We start from the raw sequence: 21719 nt of genomic DNA on the forward strand, positions 1-21719 counted from the left end.
GTTATAATAATGGGGTCCTTGGGTCATTCTTTGTGACTTTAATGCTATTCTTTATGATTATGAAAAGAAAGGTGAATCTAAAAATGTAACTCATACAAAAACTGAAGCTTTTCATGGGCAGTAAAAAATAAGTAACTTGATCTTGTACAGATCTTCATTGTTTTGAGCTTAATAATGTCAGGTAAGTAGACTATTCTCAATATTACTCTCTTTGATGTTAAATCTACTATACCTCGAACATGATCCCCACACTGGTTCCAGGTTTCTTTAGACATCAGTTCAAAATGTAGATGATCTTGAGAAGTATTCAAAGGCAAAAGATAAACTTGAATTCATGGAACAAACATTAAGATGGAGGCATGTGGCACCCACACTGGTTTTAGGTTTTTGGCTAGAATTTCAATGCTATCTTTCTTACTGCTTTTCTCCCTTCTATTATATAATGATGCAATTTTTAAAAGTTCAATTAAAAGAAAGCACATCCAAAAATTGTGTTTTTAATTCTTTTGTTTAAGTATGTTATATATAAAGGGTTCTCTTTGGAGAAAATCATGGAATTAAGGTTCTGGTTGGTTCATTGTAAAAACAAATAAAATATTATTTTTTTTTGCAAAAAAACATCGGTTAGTCTAAAACTGATGTAGAAAGTGTCTTAAAAATAACATCATTGGTCTAAAACCGATGTAGAAAGTACGATTTAAAGACACTTTCTACATCGGTTTTGGCATAAAACCGATGTTGTAAAGTTACTTTCTACACTGGTTCTAAAAAAACCAATGTTGTTGTGTACCTTACAACATCAGTTTTAACCAGAATCGATGTTATTTTTGCAATTTTTGTTTTTTTGTATATTTTTTTATTATATGACATCGGTTTTTGTAAATAACTAATGTCGTGTTGTGTATGTTAACATCGATTTTCAAAAAATCGATGTTGAAAGTCTATTTTCTAGTAGTGGATTTTTCTACATTGAGCATAGCACCGATGAAGAAAGTGATTTTCTACATTGATTAGTGTCATAACTGATATAGAAACTAATGTTGTTTGTGTGCTATTTGTTTAAAGACAATCCAACATGTAATTTCCATAAAAAAAAAAAAAAATCAATCCTCTCTCTCTATATATATTAAAATTAAGGTATAAATAATAATAAATGGCTAAACACATATAACTACATGGTAAAGTCCCTCCAAAACAATTCTAATTAAACTACTTCGAACAATGGTAAACTACATAAATCCAATCTAAACATTACTAAATTTGATCTATAACTAATATTAAAAAACAACTTATGCTAAACTCAGTTAAATACAATATTAAGCTACCGAAAAGAACTTATGATCTATTTCTAAATTTTTCTAAAATGAAATTTGTCCGCTCAACCCAAATTTCTTCCAAGTGGCCGTCAAACAATGGTGCAAGATCTCCAAATATCTGCAACATACAATAACATAAATTATACACAGTAAAAACAATAAATAATCTAACTTGTTAAAATAATATATATATTACCTGATCTCTAGTAATTATGAAAATCTAAAATTGTCGCAACCTAACATCACGATGGGACAGCGAAAGAAAATAAAAGAGATTTGTTTTCTAAGAAGAAAATGAGAGGGAGTTGCCACCAACGTTTATTTAAGGGAAATATTAGAAAAACCAAAAAGAAGGTATGCGAACACTACTAAAAAAAAAGCTTTCTATATCGCCCAATTAACATCGGTTATAGCTAAAACCGATGTTAACAAAAGCGCGGTGGTATTTTTGTAATTAAATGGAGTTACTTAACATCGGTTTTAGCAAAACCGATGTTAACTACTTCATGTTAACATCGGTTATTTAAAAAACCGATGTTAACATGATGTTAAGATGAATATGGTAACATCGGTTTGGGCAAAACCGATGTTAACTACTTCATGTTAACATCGGTTATTTAAAAAACCGATGTTAACATGATGTTAAGATGAATATGGTAACATCGGTTTGGGCAAAATCGATGTTAACTTCATAGAGTTAAAATCGGTTTTGAGGGAGCCGATGTTAAGGAGTTGATTTTAACATCGGTTTGTTAAAAAACCGATGTTAAGTATATTTAGTTAACATCGGTTATCCATAAAAAACCGATGTTATTGTGTTTATAAGTTAAAAAAAATAGAGATTTCAGAAGCCGCGCGCGTTCGAAAACCTTGCCCTACCTCTTCTCTTTGTCATCCTCCTGCCTGAAATTGCTGTTCTCTTTCTCCTCCCGCCCGAAATCTGCCGAAAACCGCTCCGTCGACACCCACAGAACCCCCTACACTGTCGGAAAACCCACATTGTCGTCGCTGGAACCCACAGAACCCCCTACGCTGTCGGAAAACCCATATTGTCGTCGCTCGAACCCCACAGAACCCACATTGTCCTGGGTCAAAGAAAACCCTAGATACAGAGTTGCTACTAGGGTGTTGAAACAGTCGTCGGTGCTCAAAGGTCAAAGCTTTCTCCACGAGGTACGTAGGTCAAATTCGTGTATGCTAAGTTTCGTTGTGAGTGGTTTGACCCGAATTGGGAGTGCATCGGATAACATTTTGTTTGCGATTGTACAGGCTCCGCTAACGTGCGTGTGTTGTTGGGTTCTCTTTATCAAGGTAACACTAACTTCTATACTTCATTTGACCTATTTTATTTTTTTTGGGTAGTAATAAGTAATGTTGCATGATTTTTAGTAAGGTGTTATTCTGTTTGCACTATAACAGAGAATCAACCATGATTTCTGTAGATGGATCCACAGGGTTTTTGAAATTGCCTGCAATTGCTTTAACATTTTACTGTCCAATAGAGTGGGCTTCACTATTGTTGTTTTAACATATTTTTTGTTTCTTGAGCAAGTAATGCTTAAGTATAGATAATGTTTTTACCCAAGTGGATTTAAGGAACTGGGTTGCTTGCTCTGTTTTCTATTTTATTCGCTTAATTGTTGAATGCTTCCAGAATGTTCATAAACTATTCACATGCCTCGTATTGGCAGTTTCTAAAAGTTCTCATATCCTGTTATTGCAAATTATGCTTGTAACTGTTTTAAATAGTTAACTGTTGATATTAAAATAGGTTATTGCATTTAGTTATGTTATGATGTGGGATTAAAATAGGTAACTGTTGATAACTGTTTTGGACTATAAAAATAGGTAACTGTTGATATTAAAAACAGTTACCTATTCAAAGTAACTGGGTTTGTCAGTTCTCATATTCTTGTATTGCATTTAGTTATTATGCTTGTAAGTGTTTTACAATAACATATCCTGAAGTGAAGTGCTTATCTGAAAATGATGAAGGGTTTCAGCCTTTATATTAGGAGAACATATCTTTTGTTCTAAATGTAACATCCATTACATGATAAAACCCTGACTAATATTGCTTGCCCATTGATTAAGATGAGTTGAGAAATGTTTCTCAAAATGTCTTAGCCAAGTCCAAGTCCAAAAAACAACTTCATCAAACAATCTGTTAGCATCAAATTCTGCATTTGAAAACAGAACTCTGTTTCTGGTTTTCCAAATAGCCCAAGTTACCGCCATCCACCAATATCGCCATCTGTTACTCCTTAATCCTGCTGCCTGGATAGATATATGCTGTAGAAAATTCTGTTTCGGCCCAAGAGGAAAGGCAGTTTGTAAGTTCAGCCATGACATCGATTCCCACCAAATTGGTTGGATAAAGACGCAGTGGAAGAACAAGTGAGATGCCTCCTCTACAGCTTCTCTGCAGAAAGGACATCGCAGATCCTGCAATTGCACTTGTCTCCTGTGTAGATTCATCCTTGTTGGTAGTCTGTCTTCTATTAGCCTCCAAGCAAAAACAGAAATTTTGCTAGGAATTTTAATCCTCCATAGTTCCTTACACCAGTCCTGATGCTGACCCCCTTTAGAAGCTTCCAAAATCAGATTGTATGCACTACGAGTGGAATATTTCCTTGTTTGATCACCTAACCATTCCCATTCATCCGATCCTTGTTGCTGAATGTGTATACCTTCAATATCCTTTAAAAAATTGACTGTTGACTCAATTTCATTTTCAAACAGCGATCTTCTCCATAGAAATTGCCATTCCCAGCCTGACTGCATGTGCTGTCCCATGTGTCTGATGATTTGGTTTTGCTGTGTAGATATTTGGTACAATCTAGGATACCTCTCAGCTAGAGGTTGCTGTTGCTGATTCCATTTATCTTCCCAAAGCCTGACCTTATCACCTCCTACAATTTTCCACCTCATGTTGCTGTGAACTATGTCTCCATGTTGTGTTGAATTAACAGTTTGTTTTAAATCTTTCCACCATATAGATTGATGCCTTTCCCTTCCTTCTTCATACAAGCTCCTCCAACCCCCATACTTTGACTCCAACACCCTAGACCAGATTTCTCCCTTCTCTTGCATATAATTCCATTTCCATTTGGCTAGCAAAGCAAGATTAAAGCTATCAATATCTTTAATCCCCAGCCCACCTTTGTCCTTTGGCATACAAACTTGGTCCCATTTAATCCATGCTATTCTTTTTTGCTCTAGTCCTCCACCCCACAAAAATTTGCGTTGTATCCTTTTGAGCCTTTCCTCCACTGTTTTTGGGATCCTTCAATGAAAGCAAATTGAGTTTCCTCAATTATTGTTGGCAGCACTTTTCTAATTCTGTTTGCAAGCACCTTGGCCATTATCTTGTACATGCACCCAATTAAGGATATAGGTCTATATTCTCCCAAATGTTGTGGGTTTGAAATCTTGGGAATGAGAGCTATAAAAGAAGCATTACAGCCTCGGGGAATAGCACCATTAGCATGGAACTCATGAATATATCGAAATATATCATGCTTTAAAGTATCCCAAAACTGCTTTATGAATCTGAAATTAATACCATCAGGACCTGGGCTCTTGTCATTGCCACAATCCCAGACAGCATTCTGAATTTCAGATTCCTGAAATGGTGCCACAAGCATGGAATTCTGCTGATGGTCTAAGGATTTGAAGCTGATGCCATCAATTCGAGGTCTCTGAAAATCTGCTTTATGAAATCTGTTGGAGAAGAAGGTTCTGATTTCTTCCTTCACCTTATTAGGTTCATCTGTCCAAACACCTTCAATGAGAAGTCCTTTGATGCTATTTCTATTTCTATTTGCATTCACCATGACATGGAAAAATCTTGTGTTGCAGTCTCCTTCCTTTAGCCATCTTGTTCTTGATTTCTGCCTTAGTAATGTTTCATGGGCTTGGGCAGCCACCCACAAATCTTCCTGCAGCTTCTTCCTTCTTGAAATTTCCAGATCAGTCATTTGTCTATGCAAGGTGTCCTCCTCTAGTTTATTAAGCTCTACTTCCAGTTGCTGAACTTTTTAAAAAGTATCCCCATATTCTTCCTTGTTCCATATCTTTAATCTGCCCTTCAGCCTTTTGATTTTTTCTTTTAATACATAAGCTCCCCATCCTACAACTTGGACAGAATTCCAGCAATAATTGACTACATCTTTGAAAGACTTATCTGTTAGCCAGCAATTTAGAATCCTAAAAGGTTTAGGACCCCAATCCACATTATTAGCTTTAATAAGAATAGGGCAATGATCTGAAAAATTTCTTGCTAAAGTGAACTACACACTTTCTGGCCACGTGTCCCTCCATTCAGGGGATATTAATGCCCTGTCTAATCTGCTTTTAGATTCACCATTTGGCCTAAACCAAGTGTATTGTCTGCCCACATTAGGAACCTCCAATAACTCCATATCTTCAATCCATTCATTGAATTCTTGCATACTATTATCACCCACTAATCTGTCTGATTTTCCAATTCTTTCATTCGGGTTCTTATGCAATTAAAATCCCCAAGCACACACCATAGTCTTACTTGAGAGGCTTGTTTCAGCTGTTTCACATAATCCCACAATAGTCTCTTGTTATTTATATCACAGGGAGAGTATACTGTCACAATGCAGATTTTCATGTCTTCTCTGTTGCAAACTCCTTCCAAGAGAATGAAACCATTTCCAGTGACCTTGTTTTGTAACTTGAAAATTGATTCAGTCCACATGCACAAGATGCCACCAGCTGAATTGATTGCAGGTTGCATCTCCCACTTAACTTCATCACTACCCCATATAGCCTGGCATAATGTTCTATCAATGCTATCTTTCTTAGTCTCCTGCAGACATAGCATTTGAATATTTTCTTTGTTGATTAATCTCCTTATGGCAGCCCATTTTACTCCCTTCCCCAAACCTCTAACATTGTAAGAGGCTATATTCATGGGTCCCTATCATTATCTCCCAACCTCTCAGCTTCCAATCTATCTCTGGTTTCCATACTGCTTAATTTTTGTAGAATTTCCCTGTGGTGGACATCCTGATTGTTTCCAGTGGTCACTCCCAATTGTTGGATCATTTTCCACATTTTAAGAGCTTCCTGGGTCTGAATAGAGCCTGCACTTGTCTCTTGTTCTTGATCTGAGTTGATGTCTCCACTTGTCTCCCTCTAGATTTCTGCCTTAATAAAGATTCATAAGCTATTGAGGCCTCCCACAATTCTTGTTGTAATTCTCTCTTAGCCTTTACCTCATCATCAGATAGGCTTCTATTAGATGCTAAATCCTCCACTTCATTGAGCTTCTTCTGAATTTTGTGGATCCCCTTATCATTTATGAATTGTGCAGTGTGCAAATGAAACAACTACTAGTACTATTGTTGACAAGTTTCCTTCTCCATTACTCACGGAAAAAGCTAAACCCATTATCATTATTATGGTTCTTCTCTATTTGAATACTGGACAACCCTCATATTGTTGATAAAAGGCTTTAAATACACTGTGGCTAATTTCTGTATGGTTTTTTTAGGGTTATCATTTACTACTGCTAATTGGCGTTGCTGTGGAAGCGCTTTGATTATATCTTTGAAGCCTCGAACTCAGGTATTTATATGTTTAATTTGAAAACTAATTCGAAATTGTGGTTGTATGCATTACTGGTATATTTGTAACTTATGTTATGCCTGTCTACATGACCTTTCTTTCATTGGACTGATATGTTCATGCCTTATGTATATATATGTTGTGACTGCCATTGCCGTTCTCTCTGTCTTCTATTATGTTTTTTTTATTAGCAAAATTATAATTTGTATTAATAACTGTGAGTACCAAAGGTACAAAATATACAAGTTAGAAACCAGCAGACTAGCAGAACCATAGGTCCTACGAATCAGGTGCCAATCTAAATAGAATACAATAACCCTGCACTGCTACCCTAATCAAAAAATGCTGTTGATAAATTACTAGACCAATAGTTGTAGGGTTGGGCAAAGCCTTTCTCCAGCTGTCTTCTCCGTAAATTCCCTTTAGTTGGGATTCTATCTTTGATCAATCGGCAAGCAAATGTTTTTTTTTTATCAGCAAAGATTTTTTTTTGCTCAGCAAACATAGATATGATATATTAATAATGAGTACCAGTGGTACTGAAATTACAAATTTTAGGGGCCAGCTGGTTCCTATTATTATTAGAAGGAACAAAGCCAACACCATAGCACCCTGCTACCTAACCCATGCTACAAGAGTCCAGCCCTCAAACTCCCAAGCTAAGTACAGAAATCTAGTGTTAGATTGGAAGACCATTGATTAAAGTGAACTAAAAAATCTTTCTCGTTGGACTTGAGCCAAGACCAAAGTAATAGCAGAGCATCATCCATAACTTTGCTGCTGTTGAAACCTTGATTTTGAAAGACTATTCTATTTCTTTGTTGCCAAATGGTCCACGTTACTGCAACCCACCAACACTTCCACCTAGTAGAGTTTGTGGTCCCCGTAACCTGATGCCCATGCTGCATAAAGTGCTCCGTTGGGTGTTGAGAAAGTGCAGTGGCTATTCCAATCCAAGATAGTGATTCCCACCATAGAGGTAGGATCTTACTGCAGTGAAAAAACAAGTGGGCAGCATCCTCCTCATGACTACTGCAGAATGGGCACGTCGTGTCATTCACCACCACTTGCCTCCTACTAAGGTTCAACTTTGTTGGTAATCTATCCTTAACTAGCCGCCAAGCAAACATTGAGGCTTTAGGTGGAATTTTAAGATTCCAAAGTTCCTTAAAAACCACCTCCTGATTTATCCCCGTTAGATCTCCCCACAACAGTCCATATGCGCTTTTTGAAGAAAATTTGCCTCCTGGGTCAGGTTTCCACCACCAGATATCAAGTCTGTGTGGAGAAATTTCCTTCTGAGCTATTCTTCCGATAAAATCATCCGCCATTGCAATCTCATTATTGAACAAAGGTCGCCTCCAAGTAAGTTGTCATTCAATTTCCCTCCTAAGTGCCCTGTTTTCTTGCAGATTGTGGATGCTGATCAAGTCCTTCCACCAAAATGAGTCATGGCCACCTGTTTTCCCTTCTTCCAAGGACCTCCAACCAGCATACTTCGAGAATAGAACCCTGGCCCATGGTTCATCGGGCTGCTGGAACAACTCCCATCTCCATTTTCCTAACAAAGCAGTGTTGAAAGTTTTGATGTCTTTTATATCAAGGTTCCTCCATCCACCATATTTGGAATTCAAAACTCTGGTCCACAGCTCACCATTTTGTTGCATTAATAGCCCCTATAGGTATGCCAAGATACACAAAAAGAAGAGTTAAGCGGCTGCAGTACTTTGCTGCATCATGCTTCCATTGATCAGAAATCCCGAAAGCTCCGAATCTACTCTTAGCAAAATTGATTTTCAGACCCGATAGTTCAGCTTCAGATTCAAGCTTGTTAAGCTCAGCTTCTAACTTCTGGACCCTTTTAACACTGCATCGCTTTGTGTGCATCTTCAACACACACACACACATACACAGCCACACACCCACACACACACACACACACGCACACACACACACACAAAGAAACACATACACACACAGAAACAGACACACATAAAAGACAGAAACACACACACACACACACACACACAGAAACACATACACACACAGAAACAGACACACATAAAAGACAGAAACACACACACATAAAAGATAGAAACACACGCACACTGACAGAAACACACACACACACACACACACACACACAGAAACACACACACACACACACACACAGAGAGAAACACACACACACATAAAAGACAGAAACACGCACACACACACACACACAGAAACACACACACATACACTGACAGAAACACACACACACACACAGAAACACACACACTGACAGAAACACATACACACACACACACACACACACACACACACACACACACACACACTGATAGAAACACACACACACACACACATACACAACCACACACCCACACACACACACACACACACAGAAACACACACACACACACACACACTGAAACACATATACACACACACACACACATAGACACACACACACACACACAGAAACACACACACACACACTGAAACACACCCACATACTGCAGATGCTGCAGAATTTGTGCCTTAAATAAGCTGCAGTGCTTATTTTTGTAAAAGCTACAGTGCTCGTACATAACTTCAATTAATTTGAATCTGCTTTGCAAATGCTGCAGAATTTCAGGCTTAACCAAATTAGGATTTTCCACTCAGAAACCATCAATTTGCAGCATGAAGACACCACTCCTTTGATTGACCAAAAGCTTGTAAAACATTGATTTGATACTGCTTCCCTCATCATGTGGTTCATGATGTTTACAATTTAATGATCCTTTGCTACCCTGCAATGAGACACACACAGATACACAAACACATACACATAGAGACAAACACACGCAGACACAAACACAAACACACACACACACACATAAAGATACACACACATACATACATAGAGTCACGCACACATAAAGACACAGACAAAGACACAAACACACTGAGCCACAGACACACACAGAGACCCACACACAAAGACACACACACTGAGTCATAAACACACACATACACAAACACACTCACACACATGGACAGACACACACACACATAAAGAGACAAACACACACACACACACACACACACACAGATAAAGAGACAACCACAAACACACACACACACACAGTCACACACACATAAAGAGACAGACAAACACATAAACACACTGAGCCACAGACACACACACTGAGTCACAGACACACACATACACAAACACACTCACACACATAGACACACACACACACACACACATAAAGAGACAAACACAAAACACACACACACACACACAACTGTTGATGTCCTTGTATGTTCTTGTACGTCATGAATGTTCTTGTATGTCATGAATGTTGTTATACGTGCTGAATGTAATTTGCTATATAAATAACTGTTGTTCATGCTGAGTGAACCGTAGATTCCCGTTTGAGACTGAATGCAATGATTCTTGTGGATAGTTTGCATTAGTCATTGTATTTAGTCTTGAATTGTCCGTTTGGACAGTTTGGGGAGACTTGTATTTTTATGTTAGACTCATTCGGTCAGGTTATTATTATTTTGATTAATTTGATGAAATTTCGGTTGAATGCATTTTAAGTTGTTCTCTGAGTGCATACTTAATTATTGTGAAATTCATTTCACTGATGTCATGTCGTGTACTTGGAGACCAATGCGAAATGTTGCCGAAATTTACTCAAATTGTTCAAAATAATGCTAACCATGACGTTTGAGGCTAACATAAAAGACAGTCTTCCTAAATGGGATAGGGCCATACCTATAAATAAAAAAGTGAGATTTGCATGCATGGATTTGCTTAGATGGATCGAAGTTGGATCAATCAAAGTCGCATGAGCCCAGAATATGAGGATGGCATCGAGTAGTTTTTGCAATTTGCTTTAGAAAGAGGTCGACCGAATGAAGAAGGAAAATATTATTGTCCTTGCATCAACTGTTTGAATGGAAGACGACAACTACTTGACGACATACGAGACCATCTATTGTGTGATGGGATGAAAAGAATTACACGACGTGGATATGGCATGGTGAAGTGACTGACATGCATACTGGGTCCCAATCTGAACCGTTTGATGTAGAAATGGGAGATCGCTTGGAAGACATGATTCGTGACCTTGGACAAGAGTGTTTTCAACAAGCACACGCCCCTGTGTATGAAGGATTGCAGAGTGATTCAAAGAAGCCTTTGTATACAGGGTGCAAGAATTCCTTAACCCTGTTGTCTGCGGTGTTAAGTCTGGTTAATGTGAAGGCCAGGTATGGGTGGAGTGACAAAAGTTTCACCTCACTGCTTGAGGTAGTGCACAATCTGCTTCCAGAGGACAACACGCTGCCTAAAAGTTACTATAAGGCGAAGAAGATATTGTGTCCCATGGGTATGGAGTATCAGAAGATTCATGCTTGCCCCAATGATTGCATACTCTACAGGCATGAATTCCAAGAAATGTCCAAATGCCCTGTCTGTGGGACTTCACGGTACAAAGTGAAGGATGAAGAGGAAAGCAATTCTGATGAAAACTCCAACAAGGGCCCCCAGCGAAGGTTTTGTGGTATCTTACAATCATTCCAAGGTTTAAGCGTCTGTTTGCTAACGAGGACGACGCAAAAGACCTTACATGGCATGCAAATGGAAGGATTTCAGATGGAATGGTCCGTCATCCGGCTGATTGCTCCCAGTGGAAGAAGATTGATGGTTTGTATCCGGATTTCGGGAATGAGCCAAGAAATCTTAGACTTGGACTAGCCAGTGATGGAATGAATCCATATGACACCTTAAGCACTCAACACAGTTCATGGCCAGTTCTGCTAGTAATTTACAATTTGCCTCCTTGGTTGTGCATGAAGCGAAAATACATGATGTTGTCTATGATGATATCGGGCCCAAGACAGCCAGGAAATGACATTGATGTTTATCTAAGTTCGTTGGTTGAAGATCTGAGAAATTGTGGGACGAGGGGGTTGTAGTGTTTGATGCGTTTCGCAAGGAGACGTTTGAAATGCGTGCAATGCTTTTTTGTATCATTAATGACTTCCCAGCATATGGGAATCTTAGCGGTTACAGTGTTAAGGGTCATCATGCATGCCCCATCTGTGAAGAAAATACAAGTTACACACAACTGAAACATGGGAGAAAAACAGTCTACAGTAGGCATCGCCGCTTTCTAACACCCAACAATCCTTACAGACGACTGAGAAAAGCTTTTAATGGAAGTCAAGAGCATGATATTGCGTCGATACCGTTCACTGGTGAGCAGGTATATCAGCGGGTTCAACACCTGAACACTGTATTTGGGAAGACCCAAAAGAAGGATAAAAGTCAGAGTTGCATATGGAAGAAGAGATCCATTTTCTTTGAATCTTCCGTACTGGTGTGATCTTGACGTTAGACATTGTATTGATGTTATGCATGTGGAGAAAAATGTTTGTGACAGTGTGATTGGGACGCTCCTTAATATTCAAGGCAAGACGAAGGATGGCTTGAATACCCGTCAAGATCTAGCTGATATGGGTATAAGATCACAGTTGCATCCAAGGTCTGATGGGAAGAAAATTTACTTTCCCCCAGCCTACCATACTTTTTCCAAGAAGGAGAAGATAAGTTTTTGTCAGTGTCTTCATCGGGTGAAGGTTCCACAAGGATACTCTTCAAATATTAAGAGCCTTGTGCAGTTGAAGGAGCTTAAGCTTGTAGGGTTAAAGTCTCACGATTGTCACGTGCTTATGCAACAATTGTTAGCGGTGGCTATACGAGACATCTTGCCAAACAAAGTCAAGTTCACGATAACTCGCCTGTGCTTTTTCTTCCATGCTATATGTAGCAAAGTGATTGATCCAGTAATGTTTGATGAGTTGGAAAATGAGGCCGTAATTATACTGTGCCAGTTGGAGATGTATTTTCCCCCTGCTTTCTTTGACATCATGATTCACTTGATTGTGCATCTGGTCAGAGAAATCAAATGTTGTGGTCCTGTTTATCTACGATGGATGTACCCGGTTGAGCGATACATGAAGATCTTAAAAGGGTATACAAAGAATCTATATCGTCCGGAAGCATCTATTGTTGAGAGGTACATTGCAGAAGAAGCCATTGAATTTTGTTCAAAATACTTAGAGAAGGCTAAAGCTGTTGGGCTTCCTAAGTGTCGGCATGATGACAGAGTGGGTGGTAAGGGTTCAAGAGGACTGCAGGTGATCACTCCAAGTGTAGAAGATTTGTTACAAGCTCACTTGTATGTCTTGAACAACAGTAATGAAGTTTTTCCATACATAGTTAAGCACGAAGCTTTAGTCAAAAAGAATAATCCAAAAATGTCAAAGAATTGGGCGTTGAAAAAGTATAACAAAACTTTCTGTGATTGGTTTAAAGATACAATCTTTACAGATGGGAATGCTTCAGAAACATTAAGAAAACTAGCAGATGGGCCTAAAAGAAATGTTATAACCTGGCAAGGATACGACATAAACAGGTATTCATTTTACACAAAAGCACAAGATGACAAAAGTACAATGCAGAACAGCGGGGTCACCCTAAGGGCTGAATCTCAACACTTTGCAAGTGTCAATGACGCCAATCCCTGTGTAGCTTCCATCCCTTACTTTGGGTTCATTGATGAAATTTGGGAGCTTAATTATGTGAAATTTACAGTATGTGTTTTCAAATGTAAATGGGTTGACAGCAACACCGATGTGCGCACCGATGATATAGGATTTACCCTGGTAGATCTAAAGAAACTTGGTTACCACAATGACCATTTCATCATGGCAGAACAAGCTAGACAAGTATTTTACATGCAAGACCCTTGTGATGAAAGGTGGTGCGTGGTTCTGCAGGGCAAAACAGTTGGTGTTAATGTAGAAGATGATGATTCATACATGGACACCTATGTTAGTCCTTTGACCGCTCAAATCACTGGTAACGTTGTCGGAGAAGAAGAAGCTGACGACGTTCATGCAAATCGAAATGATCATGATGAAGGAGAATTGATTAACATCGGCTAATGTAATTTTCTGCAGAGACAGAGGTCACCAAACCTAGTAAGTGACAACTACATTTTTCTCTTATTGAGGCATCGGTTTTTTGTTTCAATTTGCCTCCTTAGGACTTCATCCAGCTCATGTTTGTCGCCAGTTTCATCATCCACCACCCTTTTCTTCTCTGGCTTCTCATGTTCATTGTTGTTAAACCCATATTTATGCTCTCTTCCCTTCATGTCTTGTTTTATCACAACTTTAGCTGAATCTCCCATCTTCAGCATAGTTGAAACTCCTGTCTCATTGTCCAATGCCACACTTTGATGGCCTGTATCTCTTTTCTTCGTATGTTCTAGTGCTTCAGCTTCAGAATGCATAAAGCAATCCGAATTTCCGAGTGATCACCAAAGGCTTCTGCATCAGCATTGACACTCTCCACCCTCTTTGGTTTATGCTTCTGTGTTTTCTTCCGTGCCTCCTCGTTATAAATCTCAGCTTTATTCGAGGTTGCACTAGAACGATCACCACCAATCTGTGCTTCTTCCTCGTCTATCAGGTCAATATCTTTCCTTTCAACTTTTGTTTTGTAAATTACAGTGTAGTTTTCAAAAGCAAAGGTGAAAGGAAAGATATTGAGCTGGTAGAGGAGGAACAAGCACGGATTGGTGCTGATCCTTCTAGTGGGACCTCCAATAAATCTGAGAATTATAAGGAGGAAGCATGGAAGAAAACACAGAAGCATAAACCAAAGAGGGTGGAAAGTGTCAACGCTGATGCAGAAGCCTTTGGTGATGACTCGAAAATTCTGATTGCTCTATGCATTGTGAAGCTAAAGCAGTAGAACATACGAACAAAAGAGATACAGGCCATCAAAATGTGGCATTGGACAATAAGACAAGAGATTCAACTATGCTGAAGATGGGAGATTCAGCTAAAGTTTTGATCAAACAAGACATGAAGGGAAGAAGGCATAAATATGGGTTTAACAACAATGAACGTGAGAAGGCACAAAAGAAAAGGGTGGTGGATGATGAAACTGCCGACAAACATCAGCTGGATGAAGTCCTATGAAGATCCTCCTCATTCTCAAAGAGGGGAACGAGCAACAATTTGAAGGTTGTATATTCAGGAACTAAAGAATTCAAAATAGCTAGTAATAAGAGGGATTTGTTTTTGGGATTTTCTGAGCACCAAGAGCGGCTACGCAAGAAGTTTGCACTTGAGGAGGGAAGGATATTTGCAGCTAATGAACAAGTTTCTTAACTATTTGTCCTTAAGATTTTACTGTTTCTTTTTGCTAATATGTAAATATAAATGGTATAAGGGTATGGCGTAAAAACATGGTCTATATTTACTTCTAAGATTGTTAGGGGTAAAAATGACCATGTCCCTATGGCATAACCTTATATTATTTATATTTACATATAAGAAAAAAAATAGTAAAATCTGAAGGACAAATAGTTAAGAAAGTTGTTCATTAGCTGCAAATATCCTTCCCTCCTTAAGTGCAAGCTTCTTGCGTAGCCGCTCTTGGTGCTCAGAAAATCCCAAAAACAAATCCCTCTTATTACTAGCTATTTTGAATTCTTTAGTTCCTGAATGTACAACCTTCAAATTGTTGCTCATTCCCCTCTTTCTTTTCTGCAAAAAAGAAAATCAAATGCTGTCAAAACATGGATGAAGTCCTAAGAAAATCAATATCAAAGAAAACATGGATGAAATCACAATTAAAAAGCACAACTACCTATCTTTCAGAGTCCTTTGGTTAATTTGTCTTGTCTCCTTATATGGTGGGGTTTTGTTTAATAATCTTATACTTTTGCCTTCCAAAAAAAACTTATCACTAATCCTCTTTTCATTAATCCAATTTTGTATGTTATTGTATAAAAGATCATGGGTTCTCCACCTGCCTCCACTACTCCTCCTCCTCCTCCTCCTCCTCCTTCTCCTCCTTCTCCTCCTCCTCCTCCTCTTACTTCGGACACATCGGCTTCGACGTCTGTCGTGAAGCGGACACGTAAAGCCTCACGGCTATGATCGTTGTCCACTAGACCACCTGGTGTTGAGAGACCAGTGGTGCATGTTGATCCTGCTACAGGGAAGGCCGACGGTCCCCACAAGAAGAAATTAAGAACATATTTGGGGATTGTGGCACGTGATAAGGTGGACATCACCTACGAGAACTGGAAGGAGGTCCCTACTGCTCAGAAGGACCTGATTTGGGAGGATATTCAGGTATTTCTCTTTTCTTATTTGATTGTGTGTAATTAATAGCCAAAAAATTTCATTATTGTAACAAATAAACTTTGTTTCATGTTGTCAGGCGGAATTTGATATCCCAGAGGCTTCTGGCAGTAGGACGAAAAGGAAGTTACTACAGACCGTGGGGGAGAGATGGAGGCAGTTTAAATCAGACCTCACGAGGAAATGGTCCCTTGCAGCCGATCAGGACGGTGTCGAGGACACTGTTTGTGACAAATACGGCATCAGCAAGGAAAAGTGGGCCCAGTTTTGCCAGACTCGCAGAGACCCTTCTTGGGAGGTATGTTCCTTTGCCATTTAAGTTGTTTTTCATATTAAACATGATGTTGTTATACTTCATTCTATCCATTTCAAACATTATTGTTTAATTTTTTCAGGATGTGTGCATGAAGGCACAGGCCATCCAGAAGCAGAATACTGCCCCCCACGTTTTGTCTCGTGGGGGTTATGATTATTTGGAGCAGAAGCTCCTGGCTGAGAAGACCAAGAAGAAGATGCATGAAGCTGCACAGTCAGGAAGCGTTGATGGCGTCATCAACCCTCCATCCCCGGTCAGACGCCACGTGAAGTGGAAGATGGCCCGCACAAAGAAGACAGGGGAGATGACGACTGAGGCCGCATAGGAAATCGCTAAGAAGATTGTAAGTCATGTTCAACTAACCATTACAATTATGTTTGAATATTTTGAGAATGCCATGTACCACTGTGTGTTTTCTGTGCAGGATTCGTTTGAGGAGCAGGCCACACAGGGATCGTTCGTCCCCCATGGACGTCAGGATGTTCTGGCCGCTGCTATTGGACGTCCAGAGCACCCTGGATGTGTCTATGCTGCTGGAGCCGGTGTCACCATCAAGCAATACTTTGGATCGGCTCCACAGACGTCCCACAGCGCTTCCTCCCTGCCTCCTGACGAATTACAGCAGCTGACCCAGCAGATCAGGGACCAGCTAGAGGAGTCCATCACAGAGAAAGTGACGAGGCAGGTCATGGCATCCTTCAGCCACCTTCAGTCGCAGATGCAATCTCAGGGAGTTGCAGTGCCTCCTGAGCCTGTGGTTGGTCCTGGTCCCTCCAGTCCTCGAGTGAGCACAAAGGGGAGTTGTGTTGATCCCTCAGGAAACGATCCTGAGATCGGTGACTCTGATAGGTGCGGCTTATACATAGAAGCAGATCCTGCACGCCTGGTTGCCATCGGGAGAGTTTATGAGGGATCCACTGTTGTTCATAACACTCCTTTGTTGCCTGGCCAAGTAAAGGTGAGTGTGGAGGAGGTTAGAGATGCAGATGCTCCAGTTCCTGTACCCACTGATGAGGTTTCCTTAGTGGGGCAGGCACTTCACACCTTCCTTGCTTGGCCGACACATCTGGTCAAGTCTTTATCACAGCAGGTACTTATTGTCCTTACTATATGTTTCTTCTTTTCAAATTAGGCCATTTAACTTTCTTCTTTGTTTCAAACCACCTCCGAAGCCCGATCCGGAGGTCGATGATCCGCTTTATCTGATGACATTGACCATCCCAGAGCTTTTCTTGAGGCCTTATCAGGTTAGATGGGATGCCACCGTGTTCGGGGTCATTAATCCAGATTTCCCCCTGTACATAAAGCACGAAGACCTCTCTGAAATCGCACACGGTGGTCAATGTCTCAGCATATCAGTGTTACAGTTGTGGATTCTGTAAGTCTTTATATAAAAGGCTTTTATTTACCTAAGTTATGGCTTTCAATTCATAAATATTTAACTTTGACTTAACATAAACAGGCATCTCACTGAAACATGTATGCGAGCGAGGAATTCTGATATCTATGGATTCCTCGAGCCTCAGTCCATTCAGAGGTATGGGCAATCGCAGTTTGAACCTGAAAGTTACATAAAGAGTTGGATGCAGAGTTCACAACGCGATGTGTATCTTGGAGCCTACCTAAATGGGTAAGTCACAAAATAACAAAATTTAATTAATGTTTACTAATGTACTAACCCATTTTAGGTTCCACTGCAGCGGACACTGGCAGATGGTGGTCATCCTGCCCAAGGAACACTTAGTTGTCTGGTTTTGTTCATTGCATAACAGGCCAGACAACTACCTTAAGGGGATTATTAATAGGTTAGTGTTGTTTTCAATACATTTGCATTGTAATACCTCAACGTACAACACCAGTTTTTAATTGTTACTCATATGGAACAGTGCTATCAAGGGTCTTGATGATGCTCCACAGCCTAAATCAAAGGCTCCTGCTAGGTGGATTGTCGTCAAGGTACGTCATTTACATAAAAATTCTACTTATATATATTTCTTTATGTGTCTGTACACTAGTTGTTTAATTAATATCCAAATTTCATTATGTATTTAGTGTAATAGACAAAAAGGAACTACTGAGTGCGGCTACTATGTCATGCACTAGATGTCCACCATCATTTTAGGAACTTTTACAAATAATTGGGAAGCGGTAAGTTTATTTCAAAGAAAATCGATTTATTTATAATTTGTATTACATTATTAACTTAATATGATTTATTTAATCATGCAGTATTTTAACGACCCTAGACCATTGGAGCCTGAGAGATTAAAAGCATTGCGGATCCAGTGGGCACAGTTTTATCTCCGAATTAGATATCAGGCCTAGGATTTAGGGACATTTTTTTAACATTTTTTACATTTTTTACAATTATATTCTCGTACTTTTTGCAATCAAAACGTTACACTATATTTCTAGCAATGTAATGTAAAGAGTAAAATCATTTGGTTCAAATTCTAAGATTAATTTTTAGTCTCACTTAAAATCCAATTTCATGACACTAGTGATCAAATAGAATCAAGCATTACGAGTAGAATGAAATTACCAACAATGAGTAGAAATGATGAATACATATATAATATCAAAAGGGACACGTAAAGGTATAAAGATTACGTCTAATCCTTAAGAAAAACAAACCAATCATTGCGTATGGCACAAGACTAACAAGAGAAACGACGAAGGAAGTAATCCACGGTCATAACTCTCCAGCGCCTTGGCTCCACTTTTCCTATGGGGCGCACACACACACACGACTAAAATATGTTTGTAATCCTAATATAAAAATACCTAAATTTTGTATTTGCTTCATAATTTTTTTTTGCTTTATTTTTTTGACATGTGATAAAACAAAAAATTTGTTTTTGGTTTTTGACATATTTCTTTAGCTTTTGATAAATTAATAAATTGTGTTTGCATTCTAATAATTTTTTTCATTTATTATTAGTTGATTTGAAAACAACTAATGATAAATAAAAAAATTAAAAATAAGAAAATATAAAATTCATTAATTTATCGTGACTTAAAAAAATGTGAAGAATCAAAAATAAAATTATTATTTTAATAGAAACTTAATACAAAAAAAATTATTAGAAAACAAACTCAAAATTCATATATTTATCAAAAATTAAAAATATATTTTAACCTAAAATGAAATTATGCCAAACCCTTCTGATATGCTCTGTTATCTTATTGATTAAAATATTTAATTTTGCAATTTCGTATTGAAATTCATCGTAACAAATAGCAGTCCTCAATCATCAAATAAAAATATAGTGAATAAAACAGAAAGAAACATATATATATATATATATTTAACTCTTGAGATCTAGAAGATTTAGAACCCAAATGCTTTAATCAAAGCATTAAAATATTTCTACCTTTGACCGAAAAGAAGGAAATAAATCATTATTGAATACTTTAATTAAAGCGCTATAAAGAGCTCCTGAGAAAGGTAAGGACCATTCCAATATAGCCTCAAGCACATTGAGGTCTTCACTCACCTAAAATGGTAACCACTGTGGCTTCTTACAACGTCACTCCATATCAACCAACTCCCAATGATCCTTTATGGCTATCAGATAGCGACCAACTTGGGGTCCTAGGCCATGTAGCCACCATCTACATTTACAAAGCAAAACCCAACAGCGACACCATTGAGAGGTTGAGAAACTCTCTTAGCAAGCTTTTAGTGTACTACTACCCAGTAGCTGACAGGTTGAGCTTGACAGAAAGTGGTCGAATGGAAGTGAATTGCAACACAAAGGGAGTGACGTTGATTGAAGCTGAAACAACAAAAACATTTGGTGATTATGGAGACTTTTCAGCGTCAGGGTCGACCGATGAACTTATTCCAAAAGTTGATGATACTCATCCTACAGAGGAGATTCCCCTACTGCTATTGAATTAACAAGGTTCCTTGGTGGTGAAGGCCTTGCCATTGGAGTTCTTATCTCTCATCCTTTGACTGATGCGACTGGCCTGATTCACTTCATGAACAGATGGGCAAAGCTGACTCGAGGAGAAGAACTAAACCCTGATGAAATGCCATTTCTCGATCGAACACTACTCAAATTATTACCAAATCAGGCATCAACACCAAGCGTTAAACTCCAAGAGTTGAAGCCTGCACCACAAACACTAGGAAAAGAGCAGAAAAAGAGAAGTGTTGCATTGCTAAAACTCACATCAAGCCAGATAGAGAGGCTAAAGAAGAAGGCTAATGATCACCCTTCAAAAGAAGGGTCCAGACCTTATAGCAGATTTGAAGTTGTTGTTGCTCATATATGGAGATGTGCATCTATGGCTCGTGCTGAATCTGGTGAGAATTCAAACCAACCAATTCTAGTTCGGTTTAGTGTTAATTTTCGCAATAGATTGAAACCGCCCCTACCTCAGAATTATTTTGGGAATGCTTTGGCAAAAGTAGCGACACCTGAATGTTATGAGGGAGATATCATATCAAACCCATTAGGATTCACTGCTCAAAAGATAAGGGAAACATCTCATGCAATTACTGAAGACTTTTTGAGGTCACAATTAAATGTTGGTTTAGGCAAATGGCAATTGGACAACATTAGGGCTTTTGTCGTGGGACAACAACACCTTATAAATACGCCCTCTGTTGGGGATCATAACATTTTTCTCACAAGCTTGATGACCATGGCAGTGTATGAATCAAATTTTGGTTGGGGAAAGCCTGTGCATTATGGTTTAGCAAGTCTGTTTCAGGTAAATAGGGCAGGAATTCTTCCAAGCCCTGATGGAGATGGTGTTATTGTTAACATATTTTTCCAAGAAGCACTTATGAAGCTTTTCAGAAAGTTTTTCTACGAGGATTTGTATGTATCCTCATTATAGCACATATGGAGCTATGAAATATTTTGTTAGCTACTATCATGGTTTTAAATTGTGGTTGCAATCACGATCATGATGAGTTAAAATCTTTACATTACGGATAATTATGAAAAAATATGACTGATACTATCACAATTCCGGTCATAAAATGACTGTGAAGTGTCAAAATACCTTGGCGTTATGATCACAATTTCAGTCATGGATCAGAATTTAAAACCATGACTATTGTGTAATTGAGGACTTCTACTATGTTTGCAGTTTTATTTTAAAGTCTGTTTCCTTGTTTTTAGATGTTGATAATGTGTAGTGTGTTTTTTTAATTTACATGTGATCTGTATTCCATGTGATGAATAATGTTCTTATATTGCAAATGCACCGGAGATAATATTGGGAATTTTCAA

The 21719-nt window shown here is 38.6% G+C and overlaps 1 pseudogene; it reads left to right on the forward strand.

Annotated features, from left to right (window-relative positions):
* Positions 1–19926: 19926 nt before the first annotated feature.
* Positions 19927–21321, forward strand: LOC100786297 (spermidine hydroxycinnamoyl transferase-like; annotated as a pseudogene).
* Positions 21322–21719: the final 398 nt, after the last annotated feature.

Source organism: Glycine max, chromosome 18 (genome assembly GCF_000004515.6).
Source record: "Glycine max cultivar Williams 82 chromosome 18, Glycine_max_v4.0, whole genome shotgun sequence".
Taxonomy (NCBI): Eukaryota; Viridiplantae; Streptophyta; class Magnoliopsida; order Fabales; family Fabaceae; genus Glycine; species Glycine max.